We start from the raw sequence: 24,056 nt of genomic DNA, 5'->3' as shown, positions 1-24,056 counted from the left end.
GTCCTTGTCCCACAGATTCCTACTTTTTTCGCTGCTGTAGCTGAAGTTAATTCGGAGTTTGGCTCTGGCTTCTGCACACCCTTAAAGAAACATTATTGCTGGCTGATTTTCTGCTTCAAACCTAGCGGTAACTGAGAATCACCTCTCGAGAGTCTCGAGTACAAAGGGTTAATGAAAGGCCAGAGTGCCCTATCGACTGAGCTCGATTCTTGGGGGTACCGGTGACTATGATGACCACTGACGGCAACAGTCGTATCGCACGCAACTGGCTGCTCAAGGCTGTTTACCCTGCCGAGACTCACGCCCAGCACGACTCCTACTTTTACGCTGCACTAATAGGGGCCATAAACTCAACGATTTATGGTTAGAGTCGCGCGTAGAGTAGTAATGATAGTCGTATTACAGGCCGCGCTGCCATTCAACACGACCACGTCTGCACCAGGGTGTATAACACTACAATTATCGTTCAAATAGTCGTCAACCCGAGTTATATAACTCACCCCGCGATAAATCGTTACGCCTGTGGCTTCTACAGTATGCCTCTTTGTAAACGCGTCGGTTTACGCGCGTGGACACGGAGATACATCGGTGGGGTTGCTAAACGAGTTTATAGGATCTAATCCCTTGAGCGACTTTTAGCGTCAAGTTGAATTCAACCCCTCGATATAAGCCATGGGAAGTCTCCGTGAGCTTTGCTCTGAATTTTATTGTTTTTTGAATGGTACACCAGTGCTAATCTTAGCCTTATAGATTGGTCACGTTAACCCTTTAAGTAGCAAGGAGCGATATATCGCTGCTCGAAGCTGTAAGTGCCAGAACTCATTAAAAAGTCACATCGATTTATTTGTGCACTTAGATTTTATTTCAAATGCCGTAATATGTGTTACATACCGAAATATACATTTTTTATTTATGATCATGCATCTTTGCTTAAAATTGTCTGGCATTACGTGGATATGTATGAAAATTTCCTTCGGCTCTCAAAGGGTTAATCTCTATTCCTACAATCAGTGGTTGACGGTTCAATCTACCTGACGCGCGAAATGATATTCCTATTTTTAATTCAAATGAAATGTTAATCTATCTCGAGTTAATTGCAATTATTCCATAAACAGACCGAGTCATTCTCTTTTAGGCGAACGCATTAAAATGTAAATCGCGGGCATAAATATTAAACGTCCATCTGGTCGTACAATTCTGTCGTAAGAAACTAGACGCAGCCTCCTCCTACGTGTAATTATGTGTACGTTACAGTACGTGTAATATATCTTTGAAGAAGTAAAGGTATTGTAAAAAAGTAACATGTCAGACCGGTGTTACCGAATTGATTGAACGCGTGTTGCAACGCTAATCGAGAGACGGACAAAAAATCAACAAGCCTGTGTACAGTCGAATACGGTTAAAGGCATCGCGATACACCGCGTAAGCACGTATCGAAACGAGGGGGAACAAAAGGGGACGATCAAAGGCGAAGCGGCGCACAATAACGGGGGCCCGGCGTGTAACGCTTCGCGAGTTCGTTAATTATTTCAACGAGTCGCGGTTAATGCATCGACCGTTGCTACTGGATCGCGAACTGGTCACTTGGCAGCTGTTTTACCTATTTGCTCAGCACGCCCGTGCCATAAATAATTTTGCAACGCTGTTATTACGATACCCCGCCTATTACACCTATCTCCTTCGCCGTTGCAAAAGCTCCGACTGTCTGGTAATGAATGGCTCGTGCATCGGAGAAACCTTGAGGCCAGCTTTAAATACCAATAACCTGTTACTTCTGCTTATCCAGCGCCGCAACTAGCCAGGGATAAATACCCTGATTCAGTCGCGAGACCTTAATATTCCAATTGCGTGATAACCGAGATTTAATGCCTCACTTTTGTGAGAAGAAAGCCAGAATTACATAACGAAGAAGTCAATTATCCGTAAATGAATCCTTTCATCGTGCGTATACATCTGCATAGAATCGCCCGTTAAAGGAAGCATTATCACGTGCGATTTCTTTATCGAAGTACGCGCTTCAAAGTCGCCGTGGTATAATTTATATCCCGTCTAGTTGCATCGCGCGGTACAATGAGAATGATGCATTGGTTCTTCGTGGGTAAAACATCGATTGCGAACCGACAATTGGACGATTTAAAAGTGCCGGCGAAGAAGAACTTTGCTTATACGAAATTCCATTGGCGACGAGAGCGAATACAGTGAAGTATACCGAAGTAAAGCGAGAACATTGGGAACAGTGCTTGGGAATGGGCAGAGTGTTTATCTGAGTGGATTCAAGTACAGGTGAATTACATTTTCTTGTATGTAAGACGGATGTTCATGGTTATTCAATATGTAGCGGATAATTAATCAACTCGCGGCCAAGAAAAACAACGCTTCGGTCTTTTACTTTCAGCTCGGCATTTACCAGCTCGTGAGAGATCTATGTCACACCTGAGACTAGCTCTTTCGAACAAATTAATGTGAGAAATATGTGTTTACTCGAGAGGGTGCGCAAACCGGTCTACGCGATTCCAAAGAAAGATTTGGTCATGCTAGACAGGTTGTTTACTTCGACGGTAGAGTCTTCAATTTTTATCTTAAACGCTTATCTCGACTTGAAGCACGCTCTGTGCATCACGTATAATAACTCCCTTCTCAGCTATTTCATGTAAAAAGAGGATCGAGTAAGTTATCGAACGTTTCGGATCACCGATTGAAGCAGGTGCGAGACGAGACGGGGTCATGCCTCCAGCGTGATCGTAGATCCATGTCAATGCGGATATTAAAGGAGCCGGCTCATTTACAGCAATAATGAATACGCTATTAATAGCAACGCAAGAGGGAGAGTCGAGCGCGGATGGTTCAGAGACTGCGATACGACTACAAGAACTGCAACAGTCGCGTGTGCGAAAAACAAACTTTCCAGATGGACGAGAAAGCACGAAGAACACAAACACGACGTAAGAAAACAGCCAATTCGAAACATCGTGAACGCGAGGCACCGTAGAAGGGTTCGCCATTGAACAGATGGTAGGCGCTAGGGTTTCGTGATCGTTTGTACGGGAATTTAAAGCCAATTATCTTGTCGTTAATTCATTTTTAATCGAACACTCCGAGTGTAACACAGAAAATCCCAAAAATCCAAAAGTCGGTCCTGAAATCAACAAAGTCAACAGAAATTGCATAACACCGTGCCAACGAACTCCCAGCGCCCTAAAAATTAGCGAAAAGCCTCGAGAAGGGTTTTCGAGCTCGCGTTGAGCCTGCGCGGAGCTTTCAGCGCGACAGGGTCGAGATGTCCAGCGAAGCTTAACGACTGGAACCTTCGAGCACCGCGTTATCGCTTTCCTCCCGATGTAGCACGTCCCCCGGTTGACTTTTTAATAAATAGTTGGGTGTCTGACTGCGCGGCTCGCCAGAGTCGCGTCTCGTTTATCCGCCACACCTAGCCGTTTTGTAACGGGCGAGCGGAATTTCTTTTTCTGGCCAGGCTCATTATTATACGACAGTCGAACGCGCGAACTTGGCCGGCACGCGTAACAGAGCTCCGTGGATGGGGCCTGGGGGATCGAGCGTGGCCGATCGTCCTCCCGTATCCTCTCCATGGATCCTTTCTGGTGATTAATTGCTATCCGTGTCCCGCTGACGTCAATACAACCTATGGCGCGCCGCGGAGACAATCTGGACTCTCGACCCTAGCGATGGACACTCGCCTCTTCCACCCGCGAGTATTCGAGCAATCCTGCGGTATAGTCCGTGGTAGAAATGAGCCGCTCACTGCAATCGATTAACTCCACTTTTTAAATTTAAGTATCGAAGCACTTGTTACACTCATAACTTTTTAATAACTTTCCTGTATAATAAAGATTGACACCAAACATTGTTACATCGACATTATTACTATTATTATTATTATTATTATTATTATTATTATTATTATTATTATTATTGTTATTATTATTTGTACATTATTTCTCAACTTTTTGTTTTATGGAGTTAATCCATTTGTGCAACGAACGGCTCAAATAATAGAGAGGTGCTCGAGTCACAATAGAGTGGTACCGTGGAACACGATCCGACAAATTGTGCCGTTCTTTATGAAGAGTAGCATAAAAATTGACTATTCTGTGCCAGGGTGGGTACCAGCAGAATTACGTTTAGAATGACCATCATGGCAGACTTCCTGTGAAGGTAAACAGCTGCACGTCGCGTACCGGAATACGAAAATGGCTCTCACATGGGAATAAGACGACTAAATTGGGTGCGTATCTGCAGGAACCTTTTTATTGTTTATCAATCCACTAGAAGGCATAAATTAAAAAAAAAAAAAAAGCGGCGTGTCAATCGGAAAAGGAGTCGCACTTCATCCCGAACACGGATCAAACTATTAGTATAAACCCCAGCGCCGCTAGGGTATGTCATCGAGACGGACAACGCGCTAGCGATGCTTTTTCTAAATCCTCTCGGATGATTAATGGCTATCCCCTCGCGCACGCGCGTTTCGTCGACGTCGCATCGGGTCACGGTTGAAAGAATGCCACGACCAAGGATTCGCATCAACAAAGCCCTGAGCCGGTGTTCGCGCGCAACCGAGTGCCGCCTTTTGAATAATCTGAATGCGCTCGCGGATCCGTATTCGACGCGAGCCACGAACAAAGCATCCGCGGATAATGATCCATTATCAGCCGGTGATAAAGATAGCCGCGTACCGGCGTGATATTCCGTGACTCGAATGCGTGGCCTGGCCTGAAATTTCTTTCTTTCGAGGCCCTGGACCTGATGATTAATCGCTGTCCCTGTCTTGTCAACGTCGATGCACCGGGCTGCACGGAAGAATGCAGACCCAGTGAAAGTCGAGGTGTGTATCGTTGTTTCTCGCTATCGATGTTCGATTTGTTTCATTTTTTTTTTTTAAATTTTTGAAGATTAACCCTTTCAGACCTGGCGTCCACAATTCAGGACACAATGTTTAAAAATTACCGACACTATCGTTTAGGGCGAATGTCCTTACTTGTGTGCATGAAAAAAGACCAGTTTTCCTCGAAAGTTACGGTATTAGAATTAAAAAAAAAAAATTCTTTTTTCATACTAATTTTAGTCCAAGTGAACCCTAAAAATTAAATTACATTACAACGAGAAAAAAATACAATTCAGGTCTAAAAGGGTTAATACGATTTTCCTGCTGTCCGAGGTTAGAGAGAGTTCGATTATTTGTTCAAGGTCATGTTCTCCAATATAGAGTAAACTGGAGTTAGGTGACCACGCTCTTTAAAATTGAAATTGAGCGATAAATATTATATCTCGAGCTTGAATTGACTCCATGCAAGCTACTAATTCACTCTGACTAATTGTCCCAAATTGTCAATATAAATCACCTTTTTCAATCTGTCTTAAGGTTTAAATTCTACGCCAAGAGTCGTTCGGGCGCGCAAATTTCGAATCTCCTCGCGGACCACTCGAAATTCTTGCTTATCCAAAAATAGTATCCACTCCCTTGCCCCGCGCAATCAAGCTTCCGTCGTGTCAAGATAAACACGTAGATCATTTTATTCCCAGAGACAGGCAGCGAAGCGAAACCCAACGACACGCGAGAATAGGTTTCACTCGCTTGAAATTTTTTTCCCCAAGCGTCGAGACTCTGGGTCTGAAAATAGCCAGACCCGGATTTAGTCAGGCTAGAAAAAACATTGTGAACTATATGGAAAAAAAATGGATAGAAATATGTCCCACATTCGGGTGATTTTACAGTATTATTTCCGATGAGAAAAATCGAGAGGCGCCGAGACGCGTAGGTTTTTCATTGCGCAGCTTCGGTTGAGAATAGCTTACCGTCCGTTCACGTGGCGTCTCGTTTATTCGCTGGAAAAAGTTGACAGTCGTTGACGTGGTACTACATCTTTGCATTAGAAATGGGCGACGCCGACGACGTAGAATTGCGTCATTTAATAAGAAGTACCTGACAGTCGCGCGTCTGGCACCGGTGCTACAAGCGCGCAAAGTCAATGCGCGTCACCGTGATACACGATTTGTGTAGACATTTTGCAAAGTACCTCTGTACAGGGAAATCGTTTGAAGATGATCATCCATCGAGATGCTACTGAATTAAACATGAATTATGAAACATCTGCGTTACGTTCGTTTCTTGGACGTTAGACGTCGTACCTTTTGTACTTGCTCGACTTGCTCGCTGAATAGAAAATTGTTTGTATTCCAGGAATTTATTTCCGAAGGCATTCAACGCGAAATTTGTGGTGACAGATGACGAAACATTATTTTTTCATCGTTTCTACGATCCTTGCGGAATTAATGATGATAGCTTGTTCGGCGCGTTTCACTTTTCCATAGTTTACCGCAACTAGAAATAGAAGACAGCACCGATGGGGAGTCTTGTTTACCCGGTTTAATTGCGCTGCGAGCCATTCCAATCCCTGCTCGTCGACCATTTTATAACAAAATATACCGACTGTCAACAGTGGGCGCGTCTTACAAATAAGAGCAGCTGCGAGCATTCGCTTCGTTCTCCTTTGTGCCGCAGAGTACGCGTCCGAGGAGCTTACGGCGAGGAAAAGAAGAAGGAAGAGAATGGCGATAAAACTATGCTCGTCGTATCAACATACACGCAATCGTGAAATAACAAAAGCGGATTCGTTGCATTTGCGCTGCTCTAAAATCCCTGAAACAGGTAAGCGGATTTACCTTGCAGAAGATCTTCGGATCGATTACGCGAGAGAAGCTTCATCGGGACTGTCAGATTCGTCTCTGTCTAATAATAATTTCTCGGGCAGCGAATCGAAGCAGGAATCGCAGAGGCGAGCAAGAATGTTTGACATCCACGGAACGAGAGGAAAAGGGAACGAGAGCGACAGGGTCATCGAGTCGCATAGCTGTCGGTGCCGAGAAGACACCGAGGCGACCGGTGCGGAATGAAAGACTGCGCTAAGCGCAGGGCCGTGTCGTGTCAGGCATCTCGGTGTCACCTCGTGTCGTCTAGCGTTTTCGTGGTTCGCTCTTAATAGAACGGGCCACTCGTGCCCGTGTAGTCGCACAGAGAGGCTTGTACCGAACGTGTCACTGGCTGCCAGTCTCGAGACCGTTTCTGACCAGGCTGACTGACAGACCGGCTGGCTGAGCCTGACTAACGCGTGACCGGGATAACCTCGCTCGACCTCGCTCGATCGGTTTTCATGGCGTTTCCATCGAGATTAGGGACTGGATCGAGAGCTCGATACAGGCTGCGAATCTAGACTCGATGTCCGAGTACCTGTAGTGCTATGTCGAGTGCTTGTGATAATGTCTATGATTACTCAACGATAAGTGTCTTCTAGGGGATTCTAAAGGGGGTGACGGATACCTCTGCCCAAAACCGTTATGCAGCGATCCATCGAACGCCTTGGAGGGTTGAAAACCTAAATGGTCATTTTAGTCCTGCAGAATCTAACCTCCTAATCCTAACTAGACATCGCTTGCACGCGTCACTCTCCGCCGTCCTCGATCAATTACGCAAGATCTCCTTATCGGAAGACAACGCAATGCTCGCTTTCGCAATGAAATATTCGTGGCTATTCGTTGACTGGTCCTAAATGAGCCGTTAGGGAATCGCTGAAAGGGAAACTCTGGGGATAGAAACGAGGAAGACGGTCCAGGGCTAAAAATAATATTCCTCATTCAACGATTTCTCTGTTGCGTTGCACGATGCTTGAGAGACAGGACTGTATCGAGGAGCACGCCGAAGCACGAGGCTATTGTTTTGAAACGAGGAGGCAGATAGAAGAAGAAGCGAAGGGAACGAAGGAACAGAGGCAACGCGAAACTGTTAGCCAAGCATCCAGACCGAAACAACGACAACTTTTTAAGAGGCATTATCTCGTTGGCTCGGCTGTAGGATCTTGAGGCCATGGACCACCTAGGCTTCAAAGATGCAATCGTAATTGCATAATAGGCACGATAAACTGGCCGGGTTATTTATGAACCTCTTCTCTTCTTTTGTCGGCCGTGTCAATGGGGAGCTGGGATTTGAACAGCGCTGAATGTGTTTCACTGGATCGGGCCACGATGTCGGGCCCGAGTAGATTTTAGATTTAACATCGTCTTTGTCGTCGTGCCACGCGGTACTCCTTCGTCTCCTGTTGATCTCCCCGGTAGGGATCGATGATTTATAATTTCGTAGGCAGCAGATTCCTGCGCGAAGGTGCAAATACTTGTTGCTCCTGGCAAATTGGAAACATGGTAAATTTTATGTAGCTTCGATTTTCGACTAAACCTAAAGTAATTCGACAAATTTCTAATATTGGGTCATCTGGAAAGTTTATGTCGATTTTTGGTAGATGGTAGAAATCTGAATATATTGAAATGGTCAGAAACAAATAACATCAATACATCCCTTAAATACTGGAAAGATGGTGTATATCAAAATTCAAATGTGCTTTCGAAGTTTTCTTAAAAATTAGCACGAACATTTTGGACAACCCATTACCAGTTTTAGCGGTGTCCAAGCTTTCTATCTTCCAATTCGAACATCAAAACGTGTCTGCTCGCAACCTTCAGTAAAGATCGCCATTGTTCGTATTCGCGAAGCGTAGCGTTATTTCGATTAGCTACATGTTGCACGCTCTCTAAATCTTCCACCGACAAGGATGCACCGTTTTGCATCGAGAGAATGGGACCAACGGCGTTTCACGTTTTACCGCATCCGCGCCCTTCGCGGTTCCGCTTTTTACGCTGAAAGCTGATTCTCAAACTCAAGGCTGGAGTCCCTGGCTGCGACATTCCTTCCGCGCGTTCCACGCAGTCGTCCTCGTTCGATGAAATGATACAAGGCGTTTCGAAATCACTCGTCTATCCAGGTCCGAACTACAAGCACGAGATGATCCATAACGCCGTAGGTCAAACGGTGATCCAAAAGATGCCAGTTGACTCGGGTCCGACATCAGCCCGAAGGACGGTTAATTTCTTTCTTATCATTAAGTAGCGAATCGCAGGATCTTCCCATTACTTTCTTTGGAATTCTCCGATCGATCGGGTAGATGGACGCGGTCGATAGAACCCGGTAACTCGTGCTGGTATCAGATAACCGCTTAGATACGCGTGGCGGGAGTTACCGGTGGTAGAATCCTATATATACCTTCGTAGAATCCGCTGGCGAGGGTACTGGAGCTCCACGAAAACGCTATCATGCTCGAAGCGTTTGCCGCGGTCCGTGGAATGCGACACGCGGCCGTTTCCGAGCGTCAGATTCTGATTCCGTTCAGCCAGCTTAATCGAGCAATTCCACAATGCTAGCGCCTGCCGCGGTTCACCAGTTGCTCGCGTCTTCGTTGTTACTCTCGACAAAGACGATTAATTGCGCGTCGTGAAAGATAATTCCGTCCCGCCTCGCGGCGATATCTGAATCACGTTGGACGACAATCCGTTTGATCAAACGCTAGCCATTCTGTACTTTTTTGGAGGCTATTAGAAGACTATTAAGTTTAGCTCGGTGGCAACGTAGCTGTTGTGACGGGTAGGTATCCCGCAAAAGCTGACGCTCGAGATGTAGAATTTTAAGGCCCTGCGCTTGGTTGAAACTGAACTCTAGCCAAGATGTTTTCGAAGAGACGAGTAGTGATCCTGATAAAGATACCAGACCTGATACCGACGTATAAACAGTATTGGACGCGGTTCAGAAGCTCCGAACCCGATGAAGACGCTATTATTCGGTCAGAGCATCCAATGTCAACAGTCGCGCCAAAATTTAGTACCACGAAGTTGTGTTATGACATCTCGAGTTAACTCGCGAGTTCCTCCTCGTTCCAGCCGTGGCGTAACCGAGCGAATTCGTAATCAGCCGTGGCCGTATCGTGGAATCCGCCAATTTTTTCGCGGCCCGTGTCACGCGTCTCTGCCGCTGATGAGCAAAGAACCCTGGCGACGATAGGGATCAGACCGGGACACGTCGGCGACTGGCTCGCGGCCAGTGGCGCCCACGGAGTTTCGCGGAAACGCGACGAGGAGCCGAGCGGCGGTGGCGGTTAGGCTCTGCTCCGTGCGCAATTTAAATTTATCTAAGCGTGTTTTGCGTCATTCAGCCTCCATCCCGGCTGATTTGTGACCTTTCGGTGCTTTCGCAGCTGGCGGGCCGATCGCGGGCCAAAGATCGCCGGCCAGTCGGCCAGCAAAATCAACGACCTGTCGACATTCCACGCCGAAGACGACGAGAACGACGACGACGACGCCCGTCCCGGGACGACGATCGGCCGATCCGCTCTGTCGCTACGCGATCCACCTGTTACCGCGCGTCCGACCTGCTCGAGGCTCTGTCGCCCGTTAAACCCGCCGCAGAAAACCCGCACGGATCTATTTCCACTGATAAACAGCTGACACGTTCGACCTAACTCGTCGGTTATAAATTCCGCCGGAGTAATCATTTTCAAAGGGGACCTGCTATATTTATGAGCCGTGACGACCGGTCCAGCCTGACTCGCTGCCACTTGGTGCGCACGTTGCAGCATGCTGACGAAACAGCTTCGGGGAAGTTGTACGCGAAAAGGGAGAGGATGCGAGCTAGCTTATTAGTTTTACGAGGAAGGTTCGGGCAACAGAAGTGGACGACTTGCGACCTCTGACGTAGGAACAGACGTTTCGTCCTATAGGTTGACGGTGGACTTCGTAATGGTAGAACGAACAGCACACGGCGATTCAGTTGACATTGATACGCTCGAACGATGCGGTGACTACGTTTCCAGACTTGAAGAGCCATTAATCCATCGCGAAGCGAATCCAATGCGGGCACGTGACCCTACGATGTGCTGACTTTTTAGGGGAGTGTAGCCAACAGTGCGGAGTGGATAGGCGACGTCGTAGTCCGGTATCTCGAGTCGAAGTTTGTCCCGTTATTTACAGTCAGTTAAATATTCGTACCCCACGTGTTTACTGAAGGAATTTGTCTAAATTAAATGATAGGTTTGATGTTTCCAAATAAATTTGTCATTATGTATATATACAAGTGTAAAGTTTATCCATGTACATATTTACAATGAAACATTTATTTGAAAATGTCAAACTTTATTTAATTATTTTTAATTTATTTTATTTAATTAACCTCTCGCCTATTTCTATGGTTCCTGAACCGAGAACCAGTCTCAAACACAGACAACCAGATTACACGTTTGGTGAAAATGACACTCGACGCTACAGGAGACCAATTACTTCCTACAAACGTAGCCAACGCTTCGCAAATAAAACACAAACGCGAAATTGATGTCCCATGAAAGCACCATAGTTAAAACGCATTACACGCCGTATCAATTTCTGGCGGACGAATGTAATAACAAATTGTCGAGTTCGGACCAACGACCGGAGCGTCTCGTTCGCGCGTTACCGTCGAAACCTCCTTCTGGATGAGGATTAGATCATTCCTGTTCCGTGTCGGCCGCGTGGAACGGACAGTTATAAATAGAATTGAAAAACTATCGCTTTTCAATCCGCGAGGTTCTCGAGAGAAGCGTGTTGCTAGCGGGGGTAGAGGAGGTAGCGAGCGAAGAGGGCGAGCGGAAAGAACGCAAGGGGTTGTAGAAAGAAACGACGCGGTCCTGGTACCCGGGGATGAGAGGGGGATAGACGGGTTCTCTCGGTGAAGCTTTTATGCCGAAGTTTGCGAGCCGGCCGCCTCGTGGATCATTTGTTATCTTCCACGAGAAAGCTCCCCGACGCAAATAGGTTTGTTTCTGGCCGCTTTAAACGCTTCACAATAATCCACACGAACCCAAATTCAATTAACGCCTCGTCGTCGTCGCCACCGCCGCCCACCCCCTCGGTTTTTGCACTTTGTACTCGTTGACAGCCAGCGAATGTCGCGCGGTCTTTCTTTCGTCTCTTTTATGCGCAACCATCGCCGGCTGGAATATCGACGTACGTGCTGGGAACACTGGATGATCTGGGACCATTCGACTGGAAACGGATTCCCAAAAAGATACCGAAGAATCTGGCCACGATATCAAGGTTATCCAGACTTGGACTAGCGACCTTAGATTCGCGGAAGCAAAAATCCTTGGCGAAGAGGATCCCACTGTAAATATAGGGTACCTCGACGACGCTAGTCTGGGTGATCTAGACATCAGCACGCGCGATCTCCCCAAAGAATCGTCCATCTAAAATTAAACGTTATCGAGAGAGCCGAGGGCCCTGAAGACCAGCCGGGATTCTCATGAAGCCCGTGCACGTCCGCGAGCCGTTTTTGTTCTACGTAATCTCTCAATCCTTTCCGCGCGACACGATAAATCATAGTACATCCGAAATTAGACTCCTTTCAGTGGGTCATCTCGCGTGGCCACTCGATAGGCTCGAGAGTAACATATTATCCATTCTCCCTCTTCGTTCCCTGCTGGATTGAATTCACGCACGGTCCTCCGTGGCCCGTGCACGCAAGAAACTGTCGCGGCCGAGGGGTTACTTTTGTGCGAGCGGATGAAAGAGAGGGACGAGACAAGCCCCGAGGAAGATGGCCGTGAGGGGCATCCGTACGTGGGGAACGACGGAACGGGATTGAGGAAGAATGGGGAATAGAGGCTACGCGTCTCCATCCATCAGGCAACGGTCCGATCGCTCGACACACGCGACTCGAACCTACGGACAACCTCCGAATGCATTATCTCCGTCCGTTGGCAGTGCGCGGCTATCCTCGGAGTCGATGTCTTTTCGATAATCAGAGCGTTTAGGGGTCTTTATGCGTTCGTTGAATAACGGATGGCTCGCCGCGGGACCGATACTGATGTCACTGTCCTTGCCTTTCAACGTTCCATTACCTATGCCTCCCTTATACGTACCGCGGATGTTTTAAACGTCTCGGACGTCCTGGCTGGACTATGAGCACCGCGAATGTTTTGAATTCCCCGTGTTCCTCGGGCATTTTCAATTTGATACACTGCTAGGACTCCGGAGGTCCTCCGGGCTCCGTACGCTCCAGGTATTTCGTACCTATGTTCTGAGCGTCGTACGTTTACAATTATCGCATTTGGCAATCGATCGCCTAGTCTTTTAAACGTGGACATTTAGATGATCTGGGTACTTAAATATTCTGTCAACGCAGCCGTGGATATCTTAATCGTTTTACATAAAATACTTTAACTTTGGAAACGTGTCTTTTTTGGTATTATTAGATTTGATTATACATTCTTATAGCTTTCTTGAAGCGTTATGTCGACATAAAAATTTGTTAGACTTTCGATGTGCCTCTGTAAGAGACATCGGAGTGCAAAGAGTTAAGGTACTGTACACCCTATAGAAGCACTGGTGGTGCCACAGGGCACATCAACCCGAACAACAATGAGCCCTAAACGAAAAACTAAAGTGAGACAAAAGTGTTCCAACTATTAATCGGCAATGATCTCTTGAATGACCACAGAACGGCCAGTCTCCACCGAGGAATGTAGTAGTGACATTCTATAAATGCACGCTCGCGCGCTCGTGCCGACACATCGGCGTGTGCCCCGCACACATACTCGCGTCTGGCCAGCGTTCCCGGGCGCGGGAAAATTAATGACTTACGTTCAGTGGGAACAATACAGTCAGCTGCGACTCTTTACGTGTCTGAGTACCGTGCGCCGCGTTGATGCGAGCCTGCCTAAGGTCGGACAAAAACACACAAACGAGCGCGCCGCGTGTGCGTGGATCGATTTATTTCCAGCGGGCGCGAGTGTAAGAACGCGAACGAACATAATTTTCATACGACCGCTTTTTCCGTCGCCGTTAACGCTTAATCCGTTCGACGGCGTGTCTCTTGACGCGCGACGACGCCGATGCGATTTGCCACGGATTCGCTGGATTACCGTGCTTACGCGCATCCTTCCTGGTGTTACACTGTTGGAAGTTACCATCGAGGTTCCTATCCGATTCATTTAAACGTGCGACTACATTTTCGGCAGCCTTCCTCCGTGAGTAGAATGTCCACGCGCAACCAGAGCTCCTCGGAGATCAAGAGATCTCGAGCATGCAAGTAAAAGCTGTCAGATGTGTCTGCGAGATAGTGTCACGCGTACGTTTTGCAAAATTTCATCGGTAAACTTTTTAACGGTCGTTTTTGTTGGGATCGATCGGGCATTTCATCTTGGATCGGCTAGTCGGACTTATCTAGCAAATCCTGCGCGTATACGTGGCGTTATTAATCATTTGAACAACCTGTTCAAACTAATTATCTTCTAATAAATGATTAATCGAAGGCTGTATTTGCTAGATGAGTATTCTTGATGAATTCGACAGCGGATTTGCGATGACAGCGATATTATCTTTTGCACTAAAAATAATATTCATTACTTCGTGGTTTGCACAGTTCCAGGTACTTTTGTACTAGATTTTGCTGGTACCAGATCGGCGTATCGGATCAACGACACGAATCCTTGGAACGGGTTAGGTCCGATCGAGTATTAATAAATCTGCGAAACTTTGATCGCATAGAGCAGAGAGTAATCTCGCGAGTAATAGTTCCGCAGGAGTTGCCAGAATCCGTTACCGAGACCCGATCACGGACACCATCTGCTTCTTATTTTCCATGACAAGTGTACGCGGTGCAGATAAATATCATCGGAAACGCATCTCTCTTTCCAGACTCTGGCAGACACGTTTGCGGTTCCGTCCTCTATGAATCATGTAGTACCTATGTTTTAGGTTAGGTTGTTCCTCTTAGGAGGCTGTCGGTTTTGATCGCCAATGGCGTTCCTCCTGGTTACCCCAGTCGGGTGGCGCTGGAGGCTCGAAGATTCCGTGGTGGTACGTAAGCCTCGCACGAGCATTTATTTATGGTACGGGATCGCTGGGGTGTACGTAAAACCGACTCTACACAACCATAATGTTCTTTGCGGCGAACGTCACCCATCGGATGAAGCTGTTCCCCGGCTTAATTCGGAACCCTTCTTTCGATTCATACAGGAATCAGTTTTTCATACTCCCCATGAATATTTTGAAAATTTAAGTAAACCTGGCTAAAGGCTCGCGACATCAGACATCTATACTTTCAGCGATATCGTCCAATTACTGTCACCGTTACTAAATTTCAGTTCAGACTCGAAATCTCCCATGCATCGCGAGGAAAGGAAGCAACGAAACCTTTAAACTGCAGTTTAGTTTAATCGCTCGCGGTTTCTCGACGGCAACGTTTGAAAATCATATCTGTGTAGTAAGATCTCTCGGAAGAATTCACAGTAGTGTGTAAACCTCACGCAAGCATTTATTTATGGTCTCGGGTCACCGGGTGTGCGCGGGTGCCGCCTCTACAACACACTTTACGGAACATATTTTATGCCGAGCATCACCCACGGAATAAAGCTGTTTCCTACTTAATCCCGCCTTCCACTCTGATCCGTGTACTCGAAACGCTCCGCGCCAGCTAATTGACGCTATACCATTTGGTAATTGGCAAGTAAGGACGATCTGACATCACTCAGTTCTCAGTTCCATCCGTTTCGTCTCCAATCAAGAAAAAGCGCTGCGAGGATGCCTCCTTGCATTTTCCGTTACTTTCTCTTTCTTTCAGGAATCTGCTAGTGAATTGGTTGATCGTGTACCACTTGGTATTCGGTTGGTAGTAGTTCTTTGGTTGACCGATCGCTGAAGTATCCGATTGCCCATCTTGGCACGCGTCAGACTCTACGATGCTGCGGTAGACGGTGAATAGTCTCCCGCGCATCTACCTTGCGCACCACGCGACACTTGTTACTCACGAATCCGCATAATATCGTTGATACAATGACACTCGACTGTGTAATTAATATCGAGGAGTATTGTTCCCACTACAACTGTACTTATGTTCGAAGCACTTCCCTCGAGACGCACGCGTCTGATTGGACCGCAGCAACAGTGCCGTGCTTAAAATAGTTGCTAAGGGTGTAAAAGGGGACGTTGCAAGCTGAGCGTGATTCCGCGACGCGCTAGGCCAACCGACGCGGTGAAACTCTCGCAGATTGAAATATCCGATGGATAATTAAGCAACGTCCAGTTGGACGATTGAATAAATAAATAAATAAATTTCGCGACTAGCTTCCGTCGAATTATGCAAACTCATTTTGGACGTGGAAATGTTCTCGTTGATCTGTCGTCGCGATCTTCGAACGGAAAATTTATGAGGCGGGGTGAGCCCGAGAAATTGTTGCACGAAACGTAATGTGCCGTGTCATAGAATCTAGGTGCTAACGAATCGCGTCGGACGAGCTCATTTGCTTTTAACCACCGACTGCGTTAATAGGGACGATTTGCGTGCGTTACCGATGCCGTTCACCGATTAACACTCCCAGCCGTGCTCTGGAAACTGGTAGACGTTTTCGAGACAATTGCCTCGGATCGTTTCGACGCGTTGAACCGTTTAGTTGCTGACCAGATTCTTTCTTCTAGCGTGAAAGAAATTGTGGAAGCTATACAACCTTGATACGTAGCTTTCAATTTACTTCGATATCGCATGGACACGTGACTGGAGTAGGAAACGCGCTTTTTAATCTTGCATATCTGAAATTACATGCCTGACGATCAGTGTAAGGAACAGGTTTCGTTTGAGCGTGTGTAGACCGGATATAGAGATATACCTTTACTCGCTTAAATAAAAATGTCAAATGACTAAAGGGCTAGGTTTCGTTTATGTCTTTTACTTGCTTTAAAAGCGTATCGCTCTTTACTCGTAGCTTTGGTAAGTGTGCCATCGGCGATTTCAAAATTCGGGCCTCTGGATCGGCGGAACGTTGGAAGATCGATCGTTGCCGGCGATACAGAGCGACAACCGATCGCGCGAGTGACGCATGGAAGCAATATTTCTTATCACGGTTAATTGAGACGCTACGTTGTGACTTATAGCGCAGCTCGGCTACACCCGACGCGAAATGCACAGGGAACCCGCAAAAATTGTGTTCACCGCTGTTACGTCCCATTGTGCCGTGTAACGGATGGACGTATCGAATATCCGGTGTAACGCGTTGCACTGTCCGATTTGTCCGCGGGAAACCGATGCTCGACCACGAGGAAATGTGACGTTCGAATGACGTGCAACCGAACGTGTTCGCGTTTGTCGATTGCCATGCGACGTGCCATTCGTGTAAATAGTTTTCATCGGATCCTACCCGACGGACGAGCATCCTGATTGATCGATCGACGCTTTCGATTCGTGTCCGATTCGCAGGGGTCTCAGAAATCGGCGATTCGAGCGAACAGATCGATCGTCGCCTTCCGTTGCGAGGAGACTCGAAACCCAACCAGCGATCGTTAATATCGGTTTCAAGAAAGATGAATACACCGCTTGCTTTTCAAACAAGTTTTGCAATGTTTTAGTATATTGACAAATGAAGATAAAGTACCGGTCTGGAAAGTCCAACTATTAATCTATCGCTTGAACGCAATCAAAAGTCCCCGATAAAAAGGAAAACCGCCGAGTAACGCTGAAGTAGATCGTGATGAATGTTCGATTGAAATTGTGACCGGTAGCTGCTGGTAATCTCCAACTTCTGTTTCGCAAAATTCCAGCGCTTCTTTGGTAACGGCAACCGATGGTCCGTTTTAATTTCAATTTTACGAGTGATTTCGGTGATCAATCGACGGTCGAGGAAGGAAAGTTGGCGCGTCCCGAGGAGGAAAGTTCGGACCCGTGCAAATTGCTCTGGAGTTCGATTACATCGGGGGAACGCGTTCGATCATACATTTTAAAACGGCGATGTAGATGCGCGGAACCGTTGATCCCGTGTGATTTATTTGCAACGAGCACGGTCGGCCTCTGTACGCGACTATTATACCCAGATGGTGTACGTGACTCGGTTATCCGCGAATCGTACGCCGCGACTCCCGTCCACGGTTCCAGGATGATTTCGAAATTGTTCTAATTTCGAGTAATCGTCCGTTGCAAATTACTACGTCGACCGAGGGAAATTTTCACCAACCTACATCTGACATCGTCGTTTAACTTTTAAACCTCTTTCTTCGTGCTTCGAGTTTCTCTAAAGGAAGTCACCTCTGAAGTAATACGGTACAGACATAATCGTGTCAAACACGTGCATAAGTTGGTTGCCATTCTTCCGAATAGAAGTTACAATTTTTTGATCTGAATCGCATTGAGTTACATTGTACCGTGTAATCTATTCAACGATATAATTTATATCGTGACGCAACTCAAAGGCAAGGCTTAGCTTCCACCTCGATAAATCAAAAGCAGGATAAGAGCTTAGCGTAGTATAAGTTCTTAGTAAAAATAGAGTGTGTATTTTTAGATATTTGTGACATTGATTTACGCAAAAATATCCTATCAATTAACGTTTCGGATGAAGCATGTTTGTTTGCTTTCGACCTGCGCCAAGACTCCCGGTTTTCGGATGTTGAAAAATGATGCCAGTTAAAACGCGAACGTATCGAAATGAGAATTCATAAAAGTTTTAAAAATACGAGAAGACATCGTCGATGACCATCGACGCGCAGTTCCTTGCGCAATCCTCTCAAAAAAAAAAAAAAAAAAAAAAAAAACACGCAGAATCTCTCCATTAAGGCTCAAGTTGTTCCTTGTTACCATATCTAAAAAAAAAGTCTACTGACGCACTTCACATTCGCTATAAATATAAAGTTACGAGTAATCCCTTTGATTTATTTGCCTGGATCGGTTATCGAAACGTTTTCGATTCTATTTCTAGTTTACTTCGGTTGCTTTCGAATCTATCTTTTGATCCTGTTCCTGTTTGTACGAATCTTCGATAAAATAATAATAATCGTGATTGTAATCAAAATCGCAATCAGCGGGGAGGTTTCGACCGACGGATGCACCGATTCAGTCTCGACAAAGTTCCTCGAGCAGGAAAATCGGAGACTGGCGTTGGAAGAGGGGCGGAATGGTTCTCTAATTCACATAAATAACTCAAGACCGTGGCGTCCGCCAGGTAGAATTGTACGACGATGTTACGCCTCGAGGACACGTTAAATTGTTCCCGATATTCGAGTCAATATTCGCTGCGTGCGTCCGCAATAATCATTGTGTTCGGTTGTTCCGGTGCTCGTGTCGTATCAAGCCCCAAGACGCACGAACAGACGCCATTCAAGAGCAGGCCATAAATTTCCTGGGGAGCGAAAGATTGCTTTTTTTACGATCACCGGTACAGCCTGAACCAGTGAACGCTCTGTTTCATACAAGCCTCGAATTCCTCCCGGATTTTTTATCCGATACTTAAATTGGTTATTGTAAAAAAGAAAGCGCAAAAAGAAAATTAACTTAATTCTTCGAAGAAGACGCTGCGCGTTCGACGAATGTATAAAGCACAGCTTTCCCCGCTTAAACTTGATATTGCGTTCAATTAGAAAAAAGGGTAACGCGACTCCTCCGAAACCTGTTCAACGAAATGTCGCAGGAAAGATGGCAGAGATGGGCTCGCAAAGTGACCGCGGTCATGGGGAACTTTCCCTCTAAAAAAGGCGCTACAGGCTCTCAACTTTCAGGACGAGTAGCCACGTGGTTGGCTGTATGAAGACGTCTCGCGATAAACGGGAGAGAGACATCGGCAGGACGATCGTGGCTCGGTTTTCCGGGGACTTTTGTCGCGGGAAAACCACGGAACGTGTGCCGGCGGAGCTGCTCGAGCTCCATTCAGCGGCAGCTCGTAAATTTTCAGGACCGGGAATCCTCCTTCGGGAGGGGTTTGCAGGGGTCGAAAGAGCGACTGCAGGAGCATAAGGATCAAGGATCCCCGTGGCGAGCGGGCCACGCAGCAACAGGCGGCCCACTTCGCTCCCGGCACACATCCATTACCCCATCGGCTCATCCCGTTTGCACTAGCTGCTTGCAATGAAAATTTATGTCCTAATAAGTGATTTGTACCGCGTCCTTGCCGCGGCTCGCTTGCTCGCGCTCCAAACACCCGGCAAATTGGACGGCCTTTCAGCGAGCAACTTTCGAATCCATCGTCCGTTCATGGAGAACGAGCAATTACGCTCCTCGTTGCGATCCTTCGTGACCCGTTTCGCGTTTCTGTACCCTCCCAGGCATATTGTTAAGTGGGAGGTGACAACCACACGGGATACATCATCAATCGTGTCCGCGAATTTTTTTACCGCGATTGTAAATGTCCAGATGAATTACAATGCGTTTTCGGATATTCGAAGCTCTACACGAGTCGTTCGCTGCAGAAATCGATAAACTCCACTTTTTGAAAAATCTGAAATTTAAGTGTCAAAGCACTTGGTGTAGTCAACTTTTTATATTTATTGAGTAATAATAGTCATTGAATAATAAATAATTTATTTCAGAGGCCACTTTGATCGCATTTCGTCTCACTGCTCAACGACTTCCTACTCTTCGGCTCTATCCACTACTTGAACAGTTACGAATGGAGCCCAGACTTCATCTTCTTTATCAGCATACTATTCAGCCTCGTGGTTTAACTCCATAGCCTCCCTCTTCCATTTACCTCGTTGTGACTCTAATTTATTCACAGTGGTGCACTTGAATGTACACGGGTCAACACAAAACGTGCCTCGACGTCACAGAGGCGCGAGGGCTTCCGATTGGTAGAATGACATCGGTGAATCATGTTCCTCCAATTAGGGGTAGCAACTTTTGCGTTCTTCGCGCCACATGTGTCAGGAAAAGTTTCGTGTCGTTGCGCATGCGTTCGCTATCGATAATGTTCAAGATAATACACGAAAAATAAGAAACGTATTGTAGTATCGTAACGCGCACTAACGTATTTAAAGTGATGACTGGTCGTGTATTTATTTGCAGAGGAACGAGCGTAAAGTGGTAGGCGATAAAATAGATAGGAATTATGGAAAAACATGTTTGATTTCATAATGAGAGTGCGCGCTATGTTTAGTCAGAAATATCGGAGTATCATCGCATTATGTTGCACGCAACGTTAAGCTTCATGACAGCTCACGAGTGTACTTTATATATCGAACTTGAACCTTGCGCTTTACTCTATTTACTTGCAATGGGCACACTTTTTCCTGTAATAGGACGTGCTAATTCAATTATGACAGCGCGCTGATCGAATCACTTACACAAATTGATCTACCTACTGCTGAATAAACAATCGACATAAATATGAATGCTTATGACACATTTAGATGCTTCAAGCGACGCGTCCTAAAATTTTTATTGGGACTAGTATTTTCGCTTCGTCCATCATCCTTAGACTCATTCGCATCCTATCAGGTCGTCCCCTAAGTTTGTGCTGCAAACTATGTCAATATTTAATAAAAAAATTAATAAAATTTTGTAATGACGATGTAATGACTATGTCAAAAAGAAGGGAACATATTGTAAAATAAGAGAGGATACTTTTCTTTATAATACTTAAGGGTTTCACATAATAATTTGAGTAGCAGAAGTATAAGTAACGTGAACTTTTAGGACGACCTAATATAAAAATGTTGATGCTCGTGCAAAGTAGACTACCCACGCTTTTATTTCATTACTAGACTCCATCTAGCGTCCATTCGTACTAATATTACACGTCTCGTACTGAAACGAAACACTCTGTGCACGACAATAGAATAATAGAAAGTCCGTAAAACGGTTTCGTTGGACGTAAAGGCCTCGATTGCGAGTGGTAAAAATCCCCCATGGCGAATCGGTCGGCCTCGGTTGCCTTTACATGTAAAAATCCCATGAAGTAGCAATCCCGCGGTTAAATTAAGTATTGTTAACTTAGATCGGGGGAGGGAAAATGATGCAGACGCTTGGGACGATATCCCCGTGGATGAGCCCCGTGTAGCCATAACGCGGAACTAGTCGTATATTTGACAGGGAATTGCTCATGCATGCTGATTGATTAATGCATACTAATGAAAAGAATTTTTGTTGTTAACCAAAATGAAATATACGATGCGACCGGGAAAACCAGTTCCAGACCCGGCGTTCCCGTGTTAGTTTCGCCTGTTAGCCATGGTAATCGTAGATGCATACACGTCTGGCGTGCTCTCTCATCATCGTGCGAGCGGCATCGTCGGCCTCGAGGAACCTTCCAAAGCGAAACGATCTCGTAGCTTGTTAATTTCATACCACCGATAGCAGAAAAGCCGATCGTTCCACGCGCATCGTCAATGCAATCCAGTTCCTTCGACTCGACCTTAAACGCCGCCGCGCCGTTTGGAAAATTGCCACGATTAAGGCTGTTCCTGCACGAGGAGTCAATTTTTCTGCGACTTCCAAACAAACTTAATGTTTATATATAGTATACACAAGCGACCAACGAAGGCTTTTAGCCCTCCACCTTGTCCCCCGAGTAACGTTTCTATTCCCGGCATACGAGAATTGCAATCTGACTCTGCTAATGGGTTTTAAAGAATGTTTTGATTTTTCATTTTTATTAAATTCCAATTAACAAATATTTCACTCGCAGAGACGAACGTTATTGCGTTTATGAGTTTTCGTACCCTTCACTGGTCATTCTTTGATAAAATTGCTTTCCACGTCGTAACAGGTTTCAACCACTTGACGTGCAATCAATGATTAGCAGAGCCAACGAGCTAAGCGCGATGGAATTCAAACTGTTTAAACGCGCAGTCCAATCGGCGAATCTGTGCTTTGGGAATTGCCCCGAGGTTGCTACCCTTGCCACCGCCAGGCCCCAGCGAATTGTACCTCTGCTCGTGGCCCTCTGCGCGTCCTTATTTATGGCGGAATGATTGACCCGTGATTACGGGCCGCGGGAGTGAAAAGACCTTCCGCTTACTGAATGGCGAACAGCCTTCCTTGAAAGGACACTGACTGCTGCTTTCAAACCGAGATCCCACGGAAGCGTCAGTTACAGTTTCAAAGATTATTTCTGTTCTGATTCCATTGCTGATAGAACAACATGAAAAATGACTGGTGCTATTGATCTATGACAGTCAATCTTCCAATTCACGAATCCTATCCAGACTTATTTTTCTTTAACACATGATCTTCAGAATTAATTTTTTAATTCCTTAGTGAAAATCCCTGTCGCCCACATATGGGTGACGTGGCGATGAACGTGTTAAAGAAGGGCCTCCACTCGGAGCTTATAAGATCGTAGGTGACTGTCTCCGGAGCAAATCGCATTTCATTAATTAGCCATGGAAAAGAAACCAGAGAAAGTCACCAGAAAGAGTTGAATAGCTGTAGGTGGGCCCGCGAAGACTTTCAAGAAAGTAGTCAGGTCAGGATGTACCTTTATGCACGCTATTTTTTTTATCGATTCTGTCTTATCGAGGAAACATACCGTAACGTCTTCCTCGAACGCATCTATCCGATCAACTTTCTACGAGCAACCTGCGTAAAATCTATGCATCCGATACTGTATCTCGTTGATTCTCATTTTTCTACTGCTTCCCTCGAGTATGCTGACACCCATTTTTTTTTAAAGAACTCAAGTCAACTTTGTCTAATTCTTTCAAAATTTCTCGTAGCATGGTTCCATGTTCCACTTCACTCTTTATCTTGACCCCTTTTAACTTCTCTCGTTTACATGCCTTCGCCGGACATGAAGATCCACGAATTTCCTAAATTCTTTCCACCTTACCCGTGGAAGTCCTTTTCTTTACAAAATTCTTGAAATTCTCTGTACCTTGCAACCTCAAGGTGTTTTTGGATCCACCGATTATATCTAACGATAGGTTGAAAAAATCTAAGCCTTGATCAATGATACAACGTTCAACTATTTACATAAATTAGAATGCAAAACGACATTCGTGGCTCTAAGCTGATCTGCGATCTATTTCTGACTATTAGAATTCCTCTGAAAATTCTGAATCCGTTTCGAAATCGTTAAAAACCGAGCCACGTGGGATCTATTTCAAGGGAAATCGTTATTATTAAATATCGCTGCACGCTCTAAGCGTAACTAAAAACGCAACCACCGACCTTGATGCTTTAATCAAAATCTGAAGCCAAGCGGAGTGGAGAACGCGTTCAGCGGAGGATGGAGTACTTGGGAACGGCGAGACGAGGTCCTTTGCTTTCGGGATCGTTTGGAGAAGACACGGTCAGGTCAGAAATCACCTAGCATAATTATCTCGAGTACAATTACCCCTTTGACGGGGTAACTTTCGCGCTACTCTTCGTGATTTACGGCCGCTTTTGCACAGCTCCGTCTATTGATGCACAATTCTGCGAAGAAGGCAATTATCAC

The 24,056-nt window shown here is 45.9% G+C and overlaps 1 protein-coding gene across 1 annotated transcript in view; it reads right to left on the bottom strand.

Moving 5' to 3' along the window:
- LOC128888929 (homeotic protein Sex combs reduced) overlaps nt 1-24,056 on the bottom strand; it is a 252,696-nt gene that overhangs the window by 223,149 nt on the left and 5,491 nt on the right. The gene's annotated exons all lie outside the window — the stretch shown is intronic.

Source organism: Hylaeus anthracinus, unplaced genomic scaffold (genome assembly GCF_026225885.1).
Source record: "Hylaeus anthracinus isolate JK02 unplaced genomic scaffold, UHH_iyHylAnth1.0_haploid 11994, whole genome shotgun sequence".
In the NCBI taxonomy this organism is placed as follows: domain Eukaryota; kingdom Metazoa; phylum Arthropoda; class Insecta; order Hymenoptera; family Colletidae; genus Hylaeus; species Hylaeus anthracinus.
Note: the sequence above shows the minus strand (reverse complement) of the source record. Positions and strands in the feature narration are given on the sequence as shown.